General features: G+C 47.5%; 1 protein-coding gene and 1 long non-coding RNA gene across 6 annotated transcripts in view; one reads left to right on the top strand and one right to left on the bottom strand.

Annotated features, from left to right (window-relative positions):
* The window catches only part of CDK14 (cyclin dependent kinase 14), a 551,260-nt gene that overhangs the window by 481,504 nt on the left and 48,277 nt on the right, over nucleotides 1–21,479 (top strand). The window lies entirely within an intron of this gene.
* On the bottom strand, nucleotides 927–21,137 carry LOC130272981 (uncharacterized). Its single transcript, XR_008843814.1, has 3 exons — nucleotides 20,998–21,137; nucleotides 10,256–10,428; nucleotides 927–1,555 (listed from the first exon to the last, which is right to left on the bottom strand). It is a non-coding gene; the product is annotated as an uncharacterized LOC130272981 (long non-coding RNA).

The following is a 21,479-nucleotide window of genomic DNA, read 5'->3' as shown; positions in this document are numbered from 1 at the left end:
GTTGGAAATCTTGGCAAAACATTAACCTTTCTAATATACTTCATAAAATGTTATCTCCCTTTATAGAAATCATGGCGTATAATAAAAAAGACCACTAGGGGTCCCCATACCATCCAGAACATAATCCTGTCCAGCTGCAGCATCATCTTTGTCCCAACTGAAGTATGGGCAGGAACAAAGTCCAGGAAGTGAGGGCGGAACTAGCACTCCTCTGTGTTCACTCCTGTCCTATCAGACTTCAGCATGAAAACAGAGAGGAGGGGGTTACAGAGCAGCCTGCAGTGATTGGAAGAAGAGACCCAGCACTGTACAGCACACTCAGGGAGGAAGCAAATGCATGGTGAGTGAGGGTGGGATTAGTGCTTGCCTCGGGCACGCCCACTTCTGAGCAGAGAATTTCAGAATGAGTGAGCAGCAGAACAGAGGGATTTGTGAACCAGATACAGAAGCTAGACACATAAAAAAGATATGTAAAGAATCTGCATGACCTAGCGAGTAACATATATAAGTATTGTTATTTTTTCTGTGATAGGACATAACCTTATTCAATCGCCCTATAGCAGGCATAGACAACCTTTGGCACTGCAGATTTTTTGGACTACATCTCCCATGATGCTCTTACAGCCAAAATGCTGACAAAGCACCATGGGAGATGTAGTCCAAAACATCTGCAGTGCCAAATGTTGCCTATGCCTGCCCTATAGCAATGTTTCCCAACTATGGTGCAAAACTAGAACTCTCAGCATGCCCGGACAGCCGAAGGCTGTCCGGGGATGCTGAGAGTTCTAGTTTTGCAACAGCTGGGGGTACCCTGGTTGGGAAACACTGACCTATAGCGACACTAAATAGACGTTCCCTATGTACTCGCAGTGGAATAAATTGGAATACTATCTTTTCGTGAATATCTGGTAGTCTTGGGTAGACAGCAGAGCCTAAATTACAAGGAGTAGGGAGCAGGGCGACCAACAACCTTCATTATTTTTTGTTACTGCGCCGCACTAATGTTTAATTGAAAGGCGCCATGAGTTGTGTTTTGACATCCTTATCTTTTAGTACCAGGCTAGAACCTGTCAGGGCGAGCTCCGGAATCAAGCAGCCGCGTTCTTGGCTCTCCTAGAAATCGCGCATCTGGTTTGGAAATGCTCTTTTTTAGCCAAGAAACCGGCAGCCTCCCTACTGAGAGGAGATGAAGGCCGGGTCACGTCTTTGGCAAGAAGTCACCGCATTGCAAAATATAATTGGTCGTAAGTTTTATACGGCCGCTGACTGTATCCAGCAACGACTGGGATGGAGGATTTCTACACAGATAAGCCAAGGCAGCCCTACATCAAAATCACTCCTTACTTTAAGTTACTTTTTAAGACGTCTTCTTGCTCAGGATAGAAGCGTAAGATTAATTTTGTTCCTTTAACCCATATGGGAATACCCTGGACAAGGCGAAAAGGCTTAATGTTGCCCTCCGCTATTCGCACAGCATCGGCTGCCCCTCCCCAGGGCTTCTTTTCTTTTTCTTCCATTTATGTATAGTTGCTACTTTGTAGTTTATCAATCCGCCCTAAGGAAAACAGAGAGCAGATTTCTAATTGAGGTCTTTAATATAATAGCTATACAGTAGTTACTCCTCCCCCTCCAGCTCTATCTGTATACTGCTGCCATCTCTATGGGATCAGGATATCTAGTAGTTATACACCTTCCCTCCGGTTCTGTCTGTATACCGCTACTGCTATCTCTGTAGGATCAGGATATATAGTAGTTACTCCTCCCCCTCCAGCTCTATCTGTATACTGCTGCCATCTCTGTGGGATCAGGATATCGAGTAGTTATACACCTTCCCTCCGGTTCTGTCTGTATACCACTACTGCTATCTCTGTAGGATCAGAATACTGTATATAGTAGTTATGCACCTCTCCTACAGCTCTATCTGTATACTGCTGCTACTATCTCTGTGGGATCAGGATATTTAGCAGTTATACACCTCCCCTCCAGCTCTGTCTGTATACTGCTACTGCGATCTCTGTAGGATCATAATATATATAGTAGTTATACACCTCCCTTTCAGCTTTATCTGTATACTGCTGCTGCTATCTCTTTTGGATCAGGTTAAATAGTAGTTATATGCCTCCAACTCTATCTGTATACTGCTGCTATCTTGAGGGAATCAGAATATATTGTAGTTATACACCTCTCCTGAGGCTCACACATTGCATGTTTAGTTGCATTTTGTTTGTGCCATGATTTTCCCAACCATGCAGCAAAAAAGGTCTATTTTACTGCAAGTGTAAAAAATCTGAGTAAAAAGTATTTTTTACAGGGAATTCCAGTATACTAACTTCAATAAATCTCACTATGTAGAGTTTACATATTTTCAGTAGTTTCCTCCACAATCCTTTAACACCTTTTGGCCCAAAATTTGATGGCTATAGCTTGTTGTCTAATGGTAAAAACTGAGGATCGGCTTTGGCATGCTGGTCGCACATGCTCAGTTGCAGCAGCAGGGGATTTAGGAGAAGCAGCTATTTGTGAAACCACAGAGGAAGGAGACTAGGAACTAGTGTGAGCAGAGGATGGGAACTATTGTGATCAGAGGATGGGAACTAGTGTGAGCAGAGGATGGGATTAGTGTGAGCAGAGGATGGGAACTAGTGTGAGCAGAGGATGGGATTAGTGTGAGCAGAGGATGGGAACTAGGGACTAGTGTGAGCAGAGGATGGGAACTATTGTGATCAGAGGATGGGAACTAGTGTGAGCAGAGGATGGGATTAGTGTGAGCAGAGGATGGGAACTAGTGTGAGCAGAGGATGGGATTAGTGTGAGCAGAGGATGGGAACTAGGGACTAGTGTGAGCAGAGGATGGGAACTAGTGTGAGCAGAGGATGGGAACTAGGGACTAGTGTGAGCAGAGGATGGGAACTAGGGACTAGTGTGAGCAGAGGATGGGAACTAGGGACTAGTGTGAGCAGAGGATGGGATTAGTGTGATCAGAGGATGGGAACTATTGTGATCAGAGGATGGGAACTAGTGTGAGCAGAGGATGGGAACTAGGGACTAGTGTGAGCAGAGGATGGGAACTAGGGACTAGTGTGAGCAGAGGATGGGAACTAGGGACTAGTGTGAGCAGAGGATGGGAACTAGGGACTAGTGTGAGCAGAGGATGGGAACTAGGGACTAGTGTGAGCAGAGGATGGGAACTAGGGACTAGTGTGAGCAGAGGATGGGAACTAGGGACTAGTGTGAGCAGGGGATGGGAACAAGGAACAAGTGGGAGCAGGGGATGGGAACTAGGAACTAGTGTGAGCAGAGGATGGGAACTAGGAACTAGTGTGATCAGAGGATGGGGACAAGGAACAAGTGTGAGCAGAGGATGGGAACTAGAAACTAGTGTGATCAGAGGATGGGAACTAGTGTGAGCAGAGGATGGGAACTAGGGACTAGTGTGAGCAGAGGATGGGAACTAGGGACTAGTGTGAGCAGAGGATGGGAACTAGGGACTAGTGTGAGCAGGGGATGGGAACTAGGAACTAGTGTGAGCAGAGGATGGGAACTAGGAACTAGTGTGATCAGAGGATGGGGACAAGGAACAAGTGTGAGCAGAGGATGGGAACTAGAAACTAGTGTGATCAGAGGATGGGAACTAGTGTGAGCAGAGGATGGGAACTAGGAACTAGTGTGTGCAGAGGATGGGAACTAGGAACTAATGTGAGCAGAGGATGGGAACAAGGAACTAGTGTGAGCAGAGGATGGGAACTAGTGTGAGCAGAGGATGGGAACTAGGAACTAGTGTGTGCAGAGGATGGGAACTAGTAACTAGTGTGAGCAGAGGATGGGAACTAGTGTGAGCAGAGGATGGGAACTAGGAACTATTGTGAGCAGAGGATGGGAACTAGTGTGAGCAGAGGATGGGAACTAGTGTGAGCAGAGGATGGGAACTAGTAAATAATGTGAGCAGAGGATGGGAACTAGGAACTAGTGTGAGCAGAGGATGGGAACTAGGAACTAGTGTGAGCAGAGGAGAGGATGGGAACTAGGAACTAGTGTGAGCAGAGGATGGGGACAAGGAACAAGTGTGAGCAGAGGATGGGAACTAGAAACTAGTGTGATCAGAGGATGGGAACTAGTGTGAGCAGAGGATGGGAACTAGGAACTAGTGTGTGCAAAGGAAGGGAACTAGGAACTAATGTGAGCAGAGGATGGGAACTAGGAACTAGTGTGAGCAGAGGATGGGAACTAGTGTGAACAGAGGATGGGAACTAGGAACTAGTGTGTGCAGAGGATGGGAACTAGTGTGAGCAGAGGATGGGAACTAGTGTGAGCAGAGGATGGGAACTAGTAAATAATGTGAGCAGAGGATGGGAACTAGGAACTAGTGTGAGCAGAGGATGGGAACTAGGAACTAGTGTGAGCAGAGGAGAGGATGGGAACTAGGAACTAGTGTGAGCAGAGGATGGGAACTAGTGTAAGCAGAGGATGGGAACTAGTGTAAGCAGAGGATGGGAACTAGTGTAAGCAGAGGATGGAAATTAGTAACTAGTGTAAGCAGATAATGGGAACTAGGAACTAGTGTGAGCAGAGGATGGGAACTAGTGTGAGCAGAGGATGGGAACTAGTAACTAGTGGGAGCAGAAGATGGGGACTAGGAACAAGTGTGAGCAGAGGATGGGGATTAGGAACATGTGTGAGCAGAGGGTGGGAACTAGTGTTTGCAGAGGATTGGAACTAGTAACTAGTGTGAGCAGAGGATGGGAACTAGGGACTAGTGTGAGCAGAGGATGGGAACTAGTGTGAGCAGAGGATGGGAACTAGGGACTAGTGTGAGCAGAGGATGGGAACTAGGGACTAGTGTGAGCAGAGGATGGGAACTAGGGACTAGTGTGAGCAGAGGATGGGATTAGTGTGAGCAGAGGATGGGAACTAGGAACTAATGTGAGCAGAGGATGGGAACTAGGAACTAGTGTGAGCAGAGGATGGGAACTAGTGTGAGCAGAGGATGGGAACTAGGAACTAGTGTGAGAAGAGGATGGGAACTAGAAACTAGTGTGATCAGAGGATGGGAACTAGTGTGAGCAGAGGATGGGAACTAGGGACTAGTGTGAGCAGAGGATGGGAACTAGGGACTAGTGTGAGCAGAGGATGGGAACTAGGGACTAGTGTGAGCAGGGGATGGGAACAAGGAACAAGTGGGAGCAGGGGATGGGAACTAGGAACTAGTGTGAGCAGAGGATGGGAACTAGGAACTAGTGTGATCAGAGGATGGGGACAAGGAACAAGTGTGAGCAGAGGATGGGAACTAGAAACTAGTGTGATCAGAGGATGGGAACTAGTGTGAGCAGAGGATGGGAACTAGGAACTAGTGTGTGCAGAGGATGGGAACTAGGAACTAATGTGAGCAGAGGATGGGAACTAGGAACTAGTGTGAGCAGAGGATGGGAACTAGTGTGAGCAGAGGATGGGAACTAGGAACTAGTGTGTGCAGAGGATGGGAACTAGTAACTAGTGTGAGCAGAGGATGGGAACTAGTGTGAGCAGAGGATGGGAACTAGGAACTATTGTGAGCAGAGGATGGGAACTAGTGTGAGCAGAGGATGAGAACTAGTAAATAATGTGAGCAGAGGATGGGAACTAGGAACTAGTGTGAGCAGAGGATGGGAACTAGGAACTAGTGTGAGCAGAGGAGAGGATGGGAACTAGGAACTAGTGTGAGCAGAGGATGGGGACAAGGAACAAGTGTGAGCAGAGGATGGGAACTAGAAACTAGTGTGATCAGAGGATGGGAACTAGTGTGAGCAGAGGATGGGAACTAGGAACTAGTGTGTGCAGAGGAAGGGAACTAGGAACTAATGTGAGCAGAGGATGGGAACTAGGAACTAGTGTGAGCAGAGGATGGGAACTAGTGTGAGCAGAGGATGGGAACTAGGAACTAGTGTGTGCAGAGGATGGGAACTAGTGTGAGCAGAGGATGGGAACTAGTGTGAGCAGAGGATGGGAACTAGTAAATAATGTGAGCAGAGGATGGGAACTAGGAACTAGTGTGAGCAGAGGATGGGAACTAGGAACTAGTGTGAGCAGAGGAGAGGATGGGAACTAGGAACTAGTGTGAGCAGAGGATGGGAACTAGTGTAAGCAGAGGATGGGAACTAGTGTAAGCAGAGGATGGGAACTAGTGTAAGCAGAGGATGGAAATTAGTAACTAGTGTAAGCAGATAATGGGAACTAGGAACTAGTGTGAGCAGAGGATGGGAACTAGTGTGAGCAGAGGATGGGAACTAGTAACTAGTGGGAGCAGAAGATGGGGACTAGGAACAAGTGTGAGCAGAGGATGGGGATTAGGAACATGTGTGAGCAGAGGGTGGGAACTAGTGTTTGCAGAGGATTGGAACTAGTAACTAGTGTGAGCAGAGGATGGGAACTAGGGACTAGTGTGAGCAGAGGATGGGAACTAGTGTGAGCAGAGGATGGGAACTAGGGACTAGTGTGAGCAGAGGATGGGAACTAGGGACTAGTGTGAGCAGAGGATGGGAACTAGGGACTAGTGTGAGCAGAGGATGGGATTAGTGTGATCAGAGGATGGGAACTATTGTGATCAGAGGATGGGAACTAGTGTGAGCAGAGGATGGGAACTAGGAACTAATGTGAGCAGAGGATGGGAACTAGGAACTAGTGTGAGCAGAGGATGGGAACTAGTGTGAGCAGAGGATGGGAACTAGGAACTAGTGTGAGAAGAGGATGGGAAATATAAACTAGTGTGATCAGGGGATGGGAACTAGGAACTAGTGTGAGCAGAGGATGGGGACTAGGAACAAGTGTGAGCAGAGGATGGGAACTAGAAACTAGTGTGAGCAGAGGATGGGAACTAGTAACTAGTGTGAGCAGAGGATGGGAACTAGGAACTAATGTGAGCAGAGGATGGGAACTAGGAACTAGTGTGAGCAGAGGATGGGAACTAGTGTGAGCAGAGGATGGGAACTAGGAACTAGTGTGAGCAGAAGATGGGAACTAGTAACTAGTGTGAGCAGAGGATGGGAACTAGTAACTAGTGTGAGCAGAGGATGGGAACTAGAAACTAGTGTGAGCAGAGGATGGGAACTAGTAACTAGTGTGAGCAGAGGATGGGAACTAGGAACTAATGTGAGCAGAGGATGGGAACTAGGAACTAGTGTGAGCAGAGGATGGGAACTAGTGTGAGCAGAGGATGGGAACTAGGAACTAGTGTGAGCAGAAGATGGGAACTAGTAACTAGTGTGAGCAGAGGATGGGAACTAGTAACTAGTGTGAGCAGAGGATGGGAACTAGTGTGAGCAGAGGATGGGAACTAGTGGGAACTAGGAACTAGTGTGAGCAGAGGATGGGAACTAGTGTGAGCAGAGGATGGGAACTAGTAACTAGTGTGAGGAGAGGATGGGAACTAGGAACTAGTGTGTGCAGTGGATGGAAACTAGTAACTAGTGTGAGCAAAGGATGGGAACTAGTGTTAGCAGAGGATGGGAATTTGTAACTAGTGTGTGCAGTGGATGGGAACTAGTGTGAGCAGAGGATGGGAACTAGTAACTAGTGTGAGCAGAGGATGGGAACTTGTAACTAGTGTGAGCAGAGGATGGGAACTAGTAACTAGTGTGAGCAGAGGATGGGAACTAGTGTGAGCAGAGGATGGGAACTAGTGTGAGCAGAGGATGGGAACTAGTAACTAGTGTGAGCAGAGGATGGGAACTAGGGACTAGTGTGAGCAGAGGATGGGAACTAGTGTGAGCAGAGGATGGGAACTAGTGTGAGCAGAGGATGGGAACTAGGAACTAGTGTGAGCAGAGGATGGGAACTAGTGTGAGCAGAGGATGGGAACTAGGAACTAGTGTGAGCAGAAGATGGGAACTAGTAACTAGTGTGAGCAGAGGATGGGAACTAGTAACTAGTGTGAGCAGAGGATGGGAACTAGTGTGAGCAGAGGATGGGAACTAGTGGGAACTAGGAACTAGTGTGAGCAGAGGATGGGAACTAGTAACTAGTGTGAGGAGAGGATGGGAACTAGGAACTAGTGTGTGCAGTGGATGGAAACTAGTAACTAGTGTGAGCAAAGGATGGGAACTAGTGTGAGCAGAGGATGGGAATTTGTAACTAGTGTGTGCAGTGGATGGGAACTAGTGTGAGCAGAGGATGGGAACTAGTAACTAGTGTGAGCAGAGGATGGGAACTTGTAACTAGTGTGAGCAGAGGATGGGAACTAGTAACTAGTGTGAGCAGAGGATGGGAACTAGTGTGAGCAGAGGATGGGAACTAGTGTGAGCAGAGGATGGGAACTAGTAACTAGTGTGAGCAGAGGATGGGAACTAGGGACTAGTGTGAGCAGAGGATGGGAACTAGTGTGAGCAGAGGATGGGAACTAGGGACTAGTGTGAGCAGAGGATGGGAACTAGGGACTAGTGTGAGCAGAGGATGGGAACTAGGGACTAGTGTGAGCAGAGGATGGGATTAGTGTGATCAGAGGATGAGAACTATTGTGATCAGAGGATGGGAACTAGTGTGAGCAGAGGATGGGAACTAGGAACTAATGTGAGCAGAGGATGGGAACTAGGAACTAGTGTGAGCAGAGGATGGGAACTAGTGTGAGCAGAGGATGGGAACTAGGAACTAGTGTGAGCAGAAGATGGGAACTAGTAACTAGTGTGAGCAGAGGATGGGAACTAGTAACTAGTGTGAGCAGAGGATGGGAACTAGTGTAAGCAGAGGATGGGAACTAGTGGGAACTAGGAACTAGTGTGAGCAGAGGATGGGAACTAGTGTGAGCAGAGGATGGGAACTAGTAACTAGTGTGAGGAGAGGATGGGAACTAGGAACTAGTGTGTGCAGTGGATGGAAACTAGTAACTAGTGTGAGCAAAGGATGGGAACTAGTGTGAGCAGAGGATGGGAATTTGTAACTAGTGTGTGCAGTGGATGGGAACTAGTGTGAGCAGAGGATGGGAACTAGTAACTAGTGTGAGCAGAGGATGGGAACTAGTAACTAGTGTGAGCAGAGGATGGGAACTAGTAACTAGTGTGAGCAGAGGATGGGAACTAGTGTAAGCAGAGGATGGGAACTAGTGGGAACTAGGAACTAGTGTGAGCAGAGGATGGGAACTAGTGTGAGCAGAGGATGGGAACTAGTAACTAGTGTGAGGAGAGGATGGGAACTAGGAACTAGTGTGTGCAGTGGATGGAAACTAGTAACTAGTGTGAGCAAAGGATGGGAACTAGTGTGAGCAGAGGATGGGAATTTGTAACTAGTGTGTGCAGTGGATGGGAACTAGTGTGAGCAGAGGATGGGAACTAGTAACTAGTGTGAGCAGAGGATGGGAACTTGTAACTAGTGTGAGCAGAGGATGGGAACTAGTAACTAGTGTGAGCAGAGGATGGGAACTAGTGTGAGCAGAGGATGGGAACTAGTGTGAGCAGAGGATGGGAACTAGTGTGAGCAGAGGATGGGAACTAGTAACTAGTGTGAGCAGAGGATGGGAACTAGTAACTAGTGTGAGTAGAGGATGGGAACTAGTAACTAGTGTGAGCAGAGGATGGGAACTAGTGTGAGCAGAGGATGGGAACTAGTAACTAGTGTGAGCAGAGGATGGGAACTAGTAACTAGTGTGAGCAGAGGATGGGAACTATGAACTAGTGTGAGCAGAAGATGAGAAGTAGGAAGTAGTGTGGCACAGGTCTTGTTAGGATAGTGCAATGATGCAGTGTTTCCAAACCAGTGTGCCTCCAGCTATTGCACACCTACACCTCCCAGCATGCCGGGATAGCCTTTGGCTGTACTGGCATTCTGGGAGATGTAGTTTTTGCCACAGCTGGAGGCACCCTGGTTTGGAAACACTATGTATTGCATATGAATTGCAGTGTGTAATAAAAATTCTCTAATAGGTAAGGATGAATACAATTATGTAAAGTAAAAAATAGTTATATCATCTATTGCATGTAATAGTGTTATAGGTAAATCCAGAAATCACATGTTTAGGCCACTTGTATAATCATTACGACTGCTAATTCGTCTCCTAGCAGGATGTGTTTTGTAACCATTATCCAGGATATTAAGCAAGTTTTCATTAAGCGCATTTTGCATCCAGATATTTTTTTTTAAAGAAAAAAAAGAAGAAAATCATTAAATCTAGAACTCTAATGATAAAAACATCATTCCTCCAAGGCCACAGATAAACCTTCTCCCCCGTGAACATAATATTATTCTCTTTTATCGTATCCTTCCACTTCTAAGGTTTGCTTTTCTCCTAGGTCACCTTGTATGGAACTGAAATATTCAATAGTGTAGTAATGATGATACCGAGGAAGAGCCAGGAGGGATCCAATGTGTATTGACAACTCCACTCATCATGGAAGGAGGGGGGTCTAGTATACAGGAGGTCCCCGGCAGGAGGTCCCGGAGGTCTTCATGTTATATACAGTATTCTTTCTAGGTCATCAAGATGGGTTAAAATGATCATGTATTACATGATGGAGCTAATTCTTGACTTATTATTAGCAGATTTTGTATATATATATATATATATATATATATATATATATATATATATATATATATATATACCGTTACTCCTTTTAATCATTCTATCATCAATCACCAGCAATATTCTAATATACTTTACGTTACATTACTTCTCTTGTACTGATCCTGAGTTATATCCTGTATTATACTCCAGAGCTGTACTCACTATTCTGCTGGTGGGGCCACTGTGTACATACATTACATTACTGATCCTGAGTTATATCCTGTATTATACTCCAGAGCTGTACTCACTATTCTGCTGGTGGGGTCACTGTGTAAATACTTTACATTACTTATCCTGTACTGATCCTGAGTTATATCCTGTATTATACTCCAGAGCTGCACTTACTAATCTGCTGGTAGAGTGCATGTGCACATACATGATATACTTGTTCTATTTAGAGGAATGTGATGTATAGAAAACTAATACCCCCCCCCCCCCCCCCCCCCATATGATATAAACTTAAGCTGTTAGACTTGATGACTGTTTTAATGCCCATCAGAATTATGAATGCAGCTCCGGAGTATAACATAAACTGTAGCTCCGGCTCCATACAGGATAAGTACCAGTGTGTTCACCAAATAAAACAACATATTATTTGTAAACTGAGGTGTAAATTTCCTTTAGATTAGTATTTTCACACATTATTGATAACCAGGTGAGACATTTTGGTGTTGACTGGTCTGACCTCCACCTATGAATTCTGTGATATCGCTGCTAGATTAGACAATTTATTATAATTCCTCATATATATTCCACTATGTGCAATATATAATGTTCCAAATGTCTGACTCTACATCTGACTGGAAACATTTTACATCTTCTTGAGATTTCTACAAATGCTCAGGGGCTCAGGTCATAGAGAACATTTTAGAATGAAAACTTACATTAACCACCAGAGCTGCGCATTACAGAAGAACTTGGAGTTAGTTAGAAGAGCAGGATCGCCCAAAGGCTGGAATACAGCAGATTAAACTTCACTAAAATCATCGGGGATTTTTTATTTTATGTGGAGATTTTTTTTTTTCATGCACAAATTCAAGTGGAGCCTGTTGATGCCTGAAGTCTGGAGCTGGATTTGGAAGATATATACTTTATATATATTTTTACCACCTGCTGGATGATCAAATGTTTGCATTTAAGAAAAAAATGATAGGGTCATGTAAGGTAAAGATTTGGTGAAGAAATAAGATTAATAATTTAGCATTAAACTGTTTACTTTCATAGGGGTCATCACCTTACTTTGTAAATTTTGGTACGTTCCCAATCTTTCGTGCACAAATGTTGTCTTTATGTTGCCTTTTTCTAAGGCAGAGATGTAACTAAAGATTTGACCCCAGTACAAAATTTGCACTATTTCTACCATATTCCTGGTTATGTGGCAGAGAATGCCCCTAATAGGTCCAAGGCTTGGATGGGTCTACTTCTTCTGCACTGACTGTATGCCCAGGGCTGTTTCTACCACTGAGCGGATGTGTGCAGCCACCCGGGGCAAAATTGCTTTCAACTTGCCCCCAGCAGTTTCTCCTAAAACTTGTAGTTATATTTGATGCTATGCAATGCCCAACTGCAGGGTGCAGGCAACTGTGTAGCCACTTTATCTACCCTGAAGAACAGGTCGGGCCTGAATCCCCCCGAGTCCTGGAAGATGGTAAGGAATCTGTACAACTTACTATACTATTAGACAATATGGCCACTGGCGCACACTGACAAGTATTGTAGAACTGTAAAAAAAAAAAACCTTGGTGTAGACTAGTACTCCTGATTCAGTTGTAGTCTCTGCTGGGCTGAGGTCCTACACTGCACTGCTCTCTCACACTTCACTACACTCTAGACTAAACTTCTACTACACACAAGAAATCCTGTCTACGCCTTAAGAGGGAACTGGAATGATCAAGGATCTTCCACCTTATAGGGCCACGGCCTTCCATCCCAGTGTGGCTGTCTAACTGGTCCCACTTGCTCTGATCACACAAAATCAGCATTAGGTGGCAGCAATATAAATGGGAGATGGACTGCCAAGAGCAAACACCAAACATAACCAATATGGGGGTTACTATTCTGAGAAGCACAATTCTTCTAGGAACATATGCAGTGGGACACTGCACTACATTGACTGGCTATCTCAGATGGTACTTTCTAGCTGCACCTCCTATAAGTAGCTGCCAAGGGTAGCAGATTAGAGGGCTTGAGAAGACATCTGCCTACACACCAGGTCAATGCAGGGTTCAGCCATGCAAGCAACTACACAAAGCACCAATTGTTATACCCTTATTTTTAAATGGGGCATCTGATGTTGACAATCCCAACTTTTAGATGGATTCTTTGACAACTACCAGCCCCAGCAATCTGCTGTAATCTGTGGGTAAACCTGGCAGCAAGTGTTTAGTTTCCCTGCAGCTGCACCACAGGGGAATTATAGGGGTTACCCCAGCTTGCTAGTGCCCACAGGTGAACGGAAAAGTCGAAAGTAGCTGATGCATGGAAGAAATACAATATGTGCAACTCCCATTGACTTTAAGTGTTCTCTGCTGCCACCTCTGTCCATGTCAGGAACTGTCCGGAGCAGGATAGGTTTTCTTTGGGGATTTGCTCCTGCTCTGGACAGTTCCTGACATGGAAAGAGGTGGCAGCAGAGAGCACTGTGGACAGACTGGAAAGAACTACACAACTTCCTCTAGAGCATAGAGCAGCTGATAAGTACAATTTTTAAATAGAAGTAATTTACAAATATGTATTCTCGCACCAGTTGATTTGAAAACATTTTCTTTTCTTGGGCGTACCCCTTTAAGCATTACACACTAGGCAATTTAAATCAATGGGTTGTCTGTGTAATGCAGGACAGGACGGGTCCTCCAGAGAGGACCGGTCTTTGGCCCGGGCGAGAGATTAGGATCCTGACTAGAGGAACCCTTTTATTAACCCTAATAGGGTATATGAAAATGGGTTTCTGAACAGGACAACCCATAAAATGGAAACTATTGCTTCTAAAACAGCAGTAAGGATCTGGTAGGGAGGGTGGTATCGTTGTGTGACATATTTGCTAAGGGCAGATTTGGCCTTCAGAAATATGGACAAGCTTAGCCATTGTCTCTGTGAGAGCTCAAATGGCAGACACAGTATACACCTATCTGTACAGATGAGAGGACTACACAAAAGATCGGGGCAAGATTGATTAATTGATTTATTTTATTTAGGTCAGGTTCTTAACTATGGAGAATGCAGAATTTGTGGTTTAAGGTCATGGACCCTGAAAAGGCCAGGAAGGTCTTTCTGTCCACAGGGGACCAATGAATATGATAGAGGGGTTTAAGCAGAGATTTTTCATTGGGGCCCCCAAATTTACACCCTTAGTTTTGGGTGTATTTATTTATGGGGCAATTTCCTGCAAATACCGTCCACACACACTCCATGGTTTGTAGGACAAATTGTGGAAGAGAAGGAGAAGCACTTTTGTAGCATCTATTTGGAGGCGTCCATGTAATTTGCATGTTGGATATGTTATTTTGATTGACTTTCCTTGTCTCGTGTACACAGAACCATTTAGCAGGCGTCCTTTGAACATTTGACAGATTTGTTCTTTTGTTGGAACACTTGATCTTGGTTTCCATTCCGTTCTTTCGCCCATAACGTTACTAAGGAGGAGGCAAGTGAGGGAGGAAAAAAAAAAGTATCACAACAAAAAAGGGAAAAAGAGAGAGAGAGCGGGGAAAGAAACCCGGAATGAATGCTTCAGTTGTTGCCTTTTAGTACAATTACCATACCTTTGGGGATATGCTGAGAATAGTTAATTATGACTAAATGAGTTCTTTTAAGGAGAGAAGGAAAGCTCTGAGATCCAAGTGTCAGTGCCGTGAAGGGGAGTGAATTGGGGGGCCGGCTCTCCTGTCATTCTGGTGGGACGGTCGACTTGATTGCAATAGATGTCGGAATGATAGCTAGCTGGTTCTGAGCTGTTCGTGACTGTTACGCCGAGCGCTCCGGGTTCCCGCTCCTCCCCGGAGCGCTCGCTTCACCTCCTCCGCTGCAGCGCCCCGGTCACGTCCTCTGACCCGGGGCGCTGCGATCCTGCTGCTAGCCGGGATGCGATTCGCGATGCGGGTAGCGCCCCGCTCGCGATGCGCACCCCGGCTCCCCTACCTGACTCGCTCCCCGTCTGTTCTGTCCCGGCGCGCGCGGCCCCGCTCCCTAGGGCGCGCGCGCGCCGGGTCTCTGCGATTTAAAGGGCCACTGCGCCGCTGATTGGCGCAGTGGTTCCAATTAGGGTTATCACCTGTGCACTCCCTATATTACCTCACTTCCCTTGCACTCCCTTGCCGGATCTTGTTGCCTTAGTGCCAGTGAAAGCGTTCCTTGTGTGTCCCTTGCCAGTGTTTCCAGACCTTCTGCCGTTGCCCCTGACTACGATCCTTGCTGCCTGCCCCGACCTTCTGCTACGTCCGACCTTGCTTCTGCCTACTCCCTTGTACCGCGCCTATCTTCAGCAGCCAGAGAGGTGAGCCGTTGCTAGTGGATACGACCTGGTCACTACCGCCGCAGCAAGACCATCCCGCTTTGCGGCGGGCTCTGGTGAAAACCAGTAGTGGCTTAGAACCGGTCCACTAGCACGGTCCACGCCAATCCCTCTCTGGCACAGAGGGTCCACTACCTGCCAGCCGGCATCGTGACAGTAGATCCGGCCATGGATCCCGCTGAAGTTCCTCTGCCAGTTGTCGCTGACCTCACCACGGTGGTCGCCCAGCAGTCACAACAGATTGCGCAACAAGGCCAACAGCTGTCTCAACTGACCGTTATGCTACAACAGTTGCTACCACAGCTTCAGCAGTCATCTCCTCCGCCAGCTCCTGCACCTCCTCCGCAGCGAGTGGCCGCTCCTGGGATACGCTTATCCTTGCCGGATAAATTTGATGGGGACTCTAAGTTTTGCCGTGGCTTCCTTTCCCAATGTTCCCTGCATCTGGAGATGATGTCGGACCTGTTTCCCACTGAAAGGTCTAAGGTGGCTTTCGTAGTCAGTCTTCTGTCCGGAAAAGCCCTGTCATGGGCCACACCGCTCTGGGACCGCAATGACCCCGTCACTGCCTCTGTACACTCCTTCTTCTCGGAAATCCGAAGTGTCTTTGAGGAACCTGCCCGAGCCTCTTCTGCTGAGACTGCCCTGTTGAACCTGGTCCAGGGTAATTCTTCCGTTGGCGAGTATGCCGTACAATTCCGTACACTTGCTTCAGAATTGTCCTGGAATAATGAGGCCCTCTGCGCGACCTTCAAAAAAGGCCTATCCAGCAACATTAAAGATGTTCTGGCCGCACGAGAAATTCCTGCTAATCTACATGAACTTATTCACCTAGCCACTCGCATTGACATGCGTTTTTCTGAAAGGCGTCAGGAACTCCGCCAAGATATGGACTCTGTTCGCACGAGGCGTTTCGTCTCCTCGGCCCCTCTCTCCTCTGGTCCCCTGCAATCTGTTCCTGTGCCTCCCGCCGTGGAGGCTATGCAGGTCGACCGGTCTCGCCTGACACCTCAAGAGAGGACACGACGCCGTATGGAGAACCTCTGCCTGTACTGTGCTAGTACCGAACACTTCCTGAGGGATTGTCCTATCCGTCCTCCCCGCCTGGAAAGACGTACGCTGACTCCGCACAAAGGTGAGACAGTCCTTGATGTCTACTCTGCTTCTCCACGTCTTACTGTGCCGGTGCGGATGTCTGCTTCTGCCTTCTCCTTCTCTACAGTGGCCTTCTTGGACTCTGGTTCTGCAGGAAATTTTATTTTGGCCTCTCTCGTCAACAGGTTCAACATCCCAGTGACCAGTCTCGCCAGACCCCTCTACATCAATTGTGTAAATAATGAAAGATTGGACTGTACCATACGTTTCCGCACGGAGCCCCTTCTTATGAGCATCGGATCTCATCATGAGAGGATTGAACTTTTGGTCCTCCCCAATTGCACCTCGGAGATTCTCCTTGGACTTCCCTGGCTTCAACTTCATTCCCCAACCCTGGATTGGTCCACTGGGGAGATCAAGAGTTGGGGGTCCTCTTGTTCCAAGAACTGTCTAAAACCGGTTCCCAGTAACCCTTGCCGTAACTCTGTGGTTCCTCCAGTAACCGGTCTCCCTAAGGCCTATATGGACTTCGCGGATGTTTTCTGCAAAAAACAAGCTGAGACTCTACCTCCTCACAGGCCTTATGATTGCCCTATCGACCTCCTCCCGGGTACTACTCCACCCCGGGGCAGAATTTATCCTCTCTCTGCCCCAGAGACTCTTGCCATGTCCGAATACGTCCAGGAGAATCTAAAAAAGGGCTTTATCCGTAAATCCTCCTCTCCTGCCGGAGCCGGATTTTTCTTTGTCTCCAAAAAAGATGGCTCCCTACGTCCTTGCATTGACTACCGCGGTCTTAATAAAATCACGGTTAAGAACCGCTACCCCTTACCCCTCATCTCTGAACTCTTTGATCGCCTCCAAGGTGCCCACATCTTCACTAAATTGGACTTAAGAGGCGCCTACAACCTCATCCGCATCAGAGAGGGGGACGAGTGGAAAACGGCATTTAACACCAGAGATGGACACTTTGAGTATCTGGTCATGCCCTTTGGACTGTGCAATGCCCCTGCCGTCTTCCAAGACTTTGTCAATGAAATTTTTCGTGATCTATTATACTCCTGTGTTGTGGTATATCTGGACGATATCCTAATTTTTTCTGCCAATCTAGAAGAACACCGCCAGCATGTCCGTATGGTTCTTCAGAGACTTCGTGACAACCAACTCTATGCCAAAATTGAGAAATGTCTGTTTGAATGCCAATCTCTTCCTTTTCTAGGATATTTGGTCTCTGGCCAGGGACTACAGATGGATCCAGACAAACTCTCTGCCGTCTTAAATTGGCCACGCCCCTCCGGACTCCGTGCTATCCAACGCTTTTTGGGGTTCGCCAATTATTACAGGCAATTTATTCCACATTTTTCTACCATTGTGGCTCCTATCGTGGCTTTAACCAAGAAAAATGCTGATCCCAAGTCCTGGCCTCCTCAAGCAGAAGACTCCTTTAAACAACTCAAGTCTGCCTTTTCTTCGGCTCCCGTGCTCTCCAGACCTGACCCTTCCAAACCCTTCCTATTGGAGGTTGATGCCTCCTCAGTAGGAGCTGGAGCTGTTCTTCTACAAAAAAAATCCTTCCGGGCATGCTGTCACTTGTGGTTTTTTCTCTAGGACCTTCTCTCCAGCGGAGAGGAACTACTCCATCGGGGATCGAGAGCTTCTAGCCATTAAATTAGCACTTGAGGAATGGAGGCATCTGCTGGAGGGATCAAGATTTCCTGTTATTATCTACACCGACCACAAGAACCTCTCCTACCTCCAGTCGGCCCAACGGCTGAATCCTCGCCAGGCCCGGTGGTCTCTGTTCTTTGCCCGATTTAATTTTGAGATTCACTTTCGTCCTGCCGATAAGAACATTAGAGCCGATGCTCTCTCTCGCTCCTCGGATGCCTCAGAAGTTGATCTCCCTCCGCAACACATCATTCCACCTGACTGCCTGATCCCCACTTCTCCAGCCTCCATCAGGCAGACTCCTCCAGGAAAGACCTTTGTTTCTCCACGCCAACGCCTCGGAATCCTCAAATGGGGTCACTCCTCCCATCTCGCAGGTCATGCGGGCATCAAGAAATCTGTGCAACTCATCTCCCGCTTCTATTGGTGGCCGACTCTGGAGACGGATGTTGGGGACTTTGTGCGAGCCTGCACTATCTGTGCCCGGGATAAGACTCCTCGCCAGAAGCCCGCTGGTTTTCTTCATCCTCTGCCTGTCCCCGAACAGCCTTGGTCTCTGATTGGTATGGATTTTATTACTGATTTACCCCCTTCCCGTGGCAACACCGTTATTTGGGTGGTCGTTGATCGATTCTCCAAAATGGCACATTTCATTCCTCTTCCTGGTCTTCCTTCTGCGCCTCAGTTGGCTAAACAATTTTTTGTACACATTTTTCGTCTTCACGGGTTGCCTACGCAGATTGTCTCGGATAGAGGGGTCCAATTCGTGTCTAAATTCTGGAGAGCTCTCTGTAAACAACTCAAGATTAAATTAAATTTTTCCTCTGCATATCATCCCCAGTCCAATGGACAAGTAGAAAGAATTAACCAGATCCTGGGTGATTATTTGCGACATTTTGTTTCCTCCCGCCAGGATGACTGGGCAGATCTCCTTCCATGGGCCGAATTCTCGTATAACTTCAGGGTCTCTGAATCTTCCTCCAAATCCCCATTTTTCGTGGTGTACGGCCGTCACCCTCTTCCCCCCCTCCCTACCCCCTTGCCCTCTGGTCTGCCCGCTGTGGATGAAATTTCTCGTGACCTTTCCATTATATGGAGAGAGACCCAAAATTCTCTCTTACAGGCTTCTTCACGCATGAAGAGGTTCGCGGATAAGAAAAGAAGAGCTCCCCCCGTTTTTTCCCCTGGAGACAAGGTATGGCTCTCCGCTAAATATGTCCGCTTCCGTGTCCCTAGCTACAAGTTGGGACCACGCTATCTTGGTCCTTTCAAAATTTTGTGTCAAATTAATCCTGTCTCTTATAAACTTCTTCTTCCTCCTTCTCTTCGTATCCCTAATGCCTTTCACGTCTCTCTTCTCAAACCACTCATCCTCAACCGTTTTTCTCCCAAATCTGTTCCTCCCACTCCTGTTTCCGGCTCCTCGGACGTCTTCTCGGTCAAGGAGATTTTGGCTGCCAAAAAGGTCAGAGGGAAAAATTTTTTTTTAGTAGACTGGGAGGGTTGTGGTCCTGAAGAGAGATCCTGGGAACCTGAGGACAACATCCTTGACAAAAGTCTGCTCCTCAGGTTCTCAGGCTCCAAGAAGAGGGGGAGACCCAAGGGGGGGGGTACTGTTACGCCGAGCGCTCCGGGTTCCCGCTCCTCCCCGGAGCGCTCGCTTCACCTCCTCCGCTGCAGCGCCCCGGTCACGTCCTCTGACCCGGGGCGCTGCGATCCTGCTGCTAGCCGGGATGCGATTCGCGATGCGGGTAGCGCCCGCTCGCGATGCGCACCCCGGCTCCCCTACCTGACTCGCTCCCCGTCTGTTCTGTCCCGGCGCGCGCGGCCCCCGCTCCCTAGGGCGCGCGCGCGCCGGGTCTCTGCGATTTAAAGGGCCACTGCGCCGCTGATTGGCGCAGTGGTTCCAATTAGGGTTATCACCTGTGCACTCCCTATATTACCTCACTTCCCTTGCACTCCCTTGCCGGATCTTGTTGCCTTAGTGCCAGTGAAAGCGTTCCTTGTGTGTCCCTTGCCAGTGTTTCCAGACCTTCTGCCGTTGCCCCTGACTACGATCCTTGCTGCCTGCCCCGACCTTCTGCTACGTCCGACCTTGCTTCTGCCTACTCCCTTGTACCGCGCCTATCTTCAGCAGCCAGAGAGGTGAGCCGTTGCTAGTGGATACGACCTGGTCACTACCGCCGCAGCAAGACCATCCCGCTTTGCGGCGGGCTCTGGTGAAAACCAGTAGTGGCTTAGAACCGGTCCACTAGCACGGTCCACGCCAATCCCTCTCTGGCACAGAGGGTCCACTACCTGCCAGCCGGCATCGTGACAGTGACAAGTCAGGGACGTCCCACATTTGCTTTGTTGCCTTTTGATTTCAGAGAAAATGATTTTACTAAAAAATGCACAAATAGAGGAAAAAGCGAGGTGGCACTACTTGAGCAAAATATACCTAAAATTCACCTGAACATTGTGAGTAGAAAAATGGCAGGCGATACCCGGAAATAAATAGGGGGTGCCCAATGACAAAAGAAGAAAAAAAAAGTACATGGTAACCTAAAAAAAATACAGGTGAGTGTATAACATTGGCACTCACCTATTAAAATCAAACCTTATTGGAGTCCATTAAAAACTGCACATCCCGACAGAGGAGAGAGAGAGAGAGAGAGAGAGAGAGAGAGAGAAGAGAGAGAGAGAGAGAGAGAGAGAGAGAGAGAGAGAGAGAGAGAGAGAGAGGGGGAGGGGGAGGGGGGAGGGGGGAGGGGGAGGGGGGAGGGGGAGAGAACCAATTTCTTAACTTAAATAAAAAAAAAAGATAGGCCCCTGCATGTTTTGCCCAGAGGCCCCCACAAGCTTTTATCAAACCCTAAGGGGCACTTTAAAAACAAACCATCATGATGATGATCTGTGGTTGTTCCTCTTCTCTCTGCCAGGAGACCCCGGACGACCGTTTCATTTTTATGGCCAAAGCTAATGTGAATTTTTTTTATCCCTCATTATTGTGTGAGGAAATAGGCGGCAGCGTGCCTTGGCAGCCGCACAAATACGGAGAAGTTGGACCTCGGCTGCAATTAGGAAATTCCTGAGCCTGAACCGTCACAACGCCATTCACATAAAAGTGGAGGGAGAGTTTTCTTAAAGGAGTGGTATGAGATTGGAAGGAAACATATGCTTTCTTCTATATACAGTGCAGTGTTATTCTATTACTTACCTCTCTTGGTTCAAGTGCCATATCTTCTGGAATACAGTATTTGCCTCAACTGCCGATCCAGCACTCTGCCACTATGAGGTCAAGGATCTTCTGCCCTTGATGTCAGGTTGCTAAGGGGACGAAAAGAACGTCAGGCCTGGCCACCTACTTAAAGGGGCAATCGTCCTGCCATGCATTGCCCGTTGATGGTGGTTCATACCCTGTTCTGGTTCTTGTTTCTTGTGTCATTGTTCCTAGTTTTGACTCTAGACTGACCCCGATCCTGACTTTAGATTTGTCTTTAAATGTGTTTCTCCCTGGGCTTGTTCATCTGATACTTGCCTGACTCTTGGGTCTTACCCTTGGCTCCATTCCTGACTCCGCTATCCTCTTACAGTCTAGTCTTTCATTTCCTAACTGCTCTCCTGGTGACGATATCTGGCTCCATCATTATACACATAAGACTGATCCTCCTACAGGCAGAGTCTGTACGGGATCAAGCA

Source organism: Hyla sarda, chromosome 5 (assembly GCF_029499605.1).
Source record: "Hyla sarda isolate aHylSar1 chromosome 5, aHylSar1.hap1, whole genome shotgun sequence".
Lineage (NCBI taxonomy): Eukaryota > Metazoa > Chordata > Amphibia > Anura > Hylidae > Hyla > Hyla sarda.
This window is presented reverse-complemented; position numbering and strand designations above follow the sequence as displayed.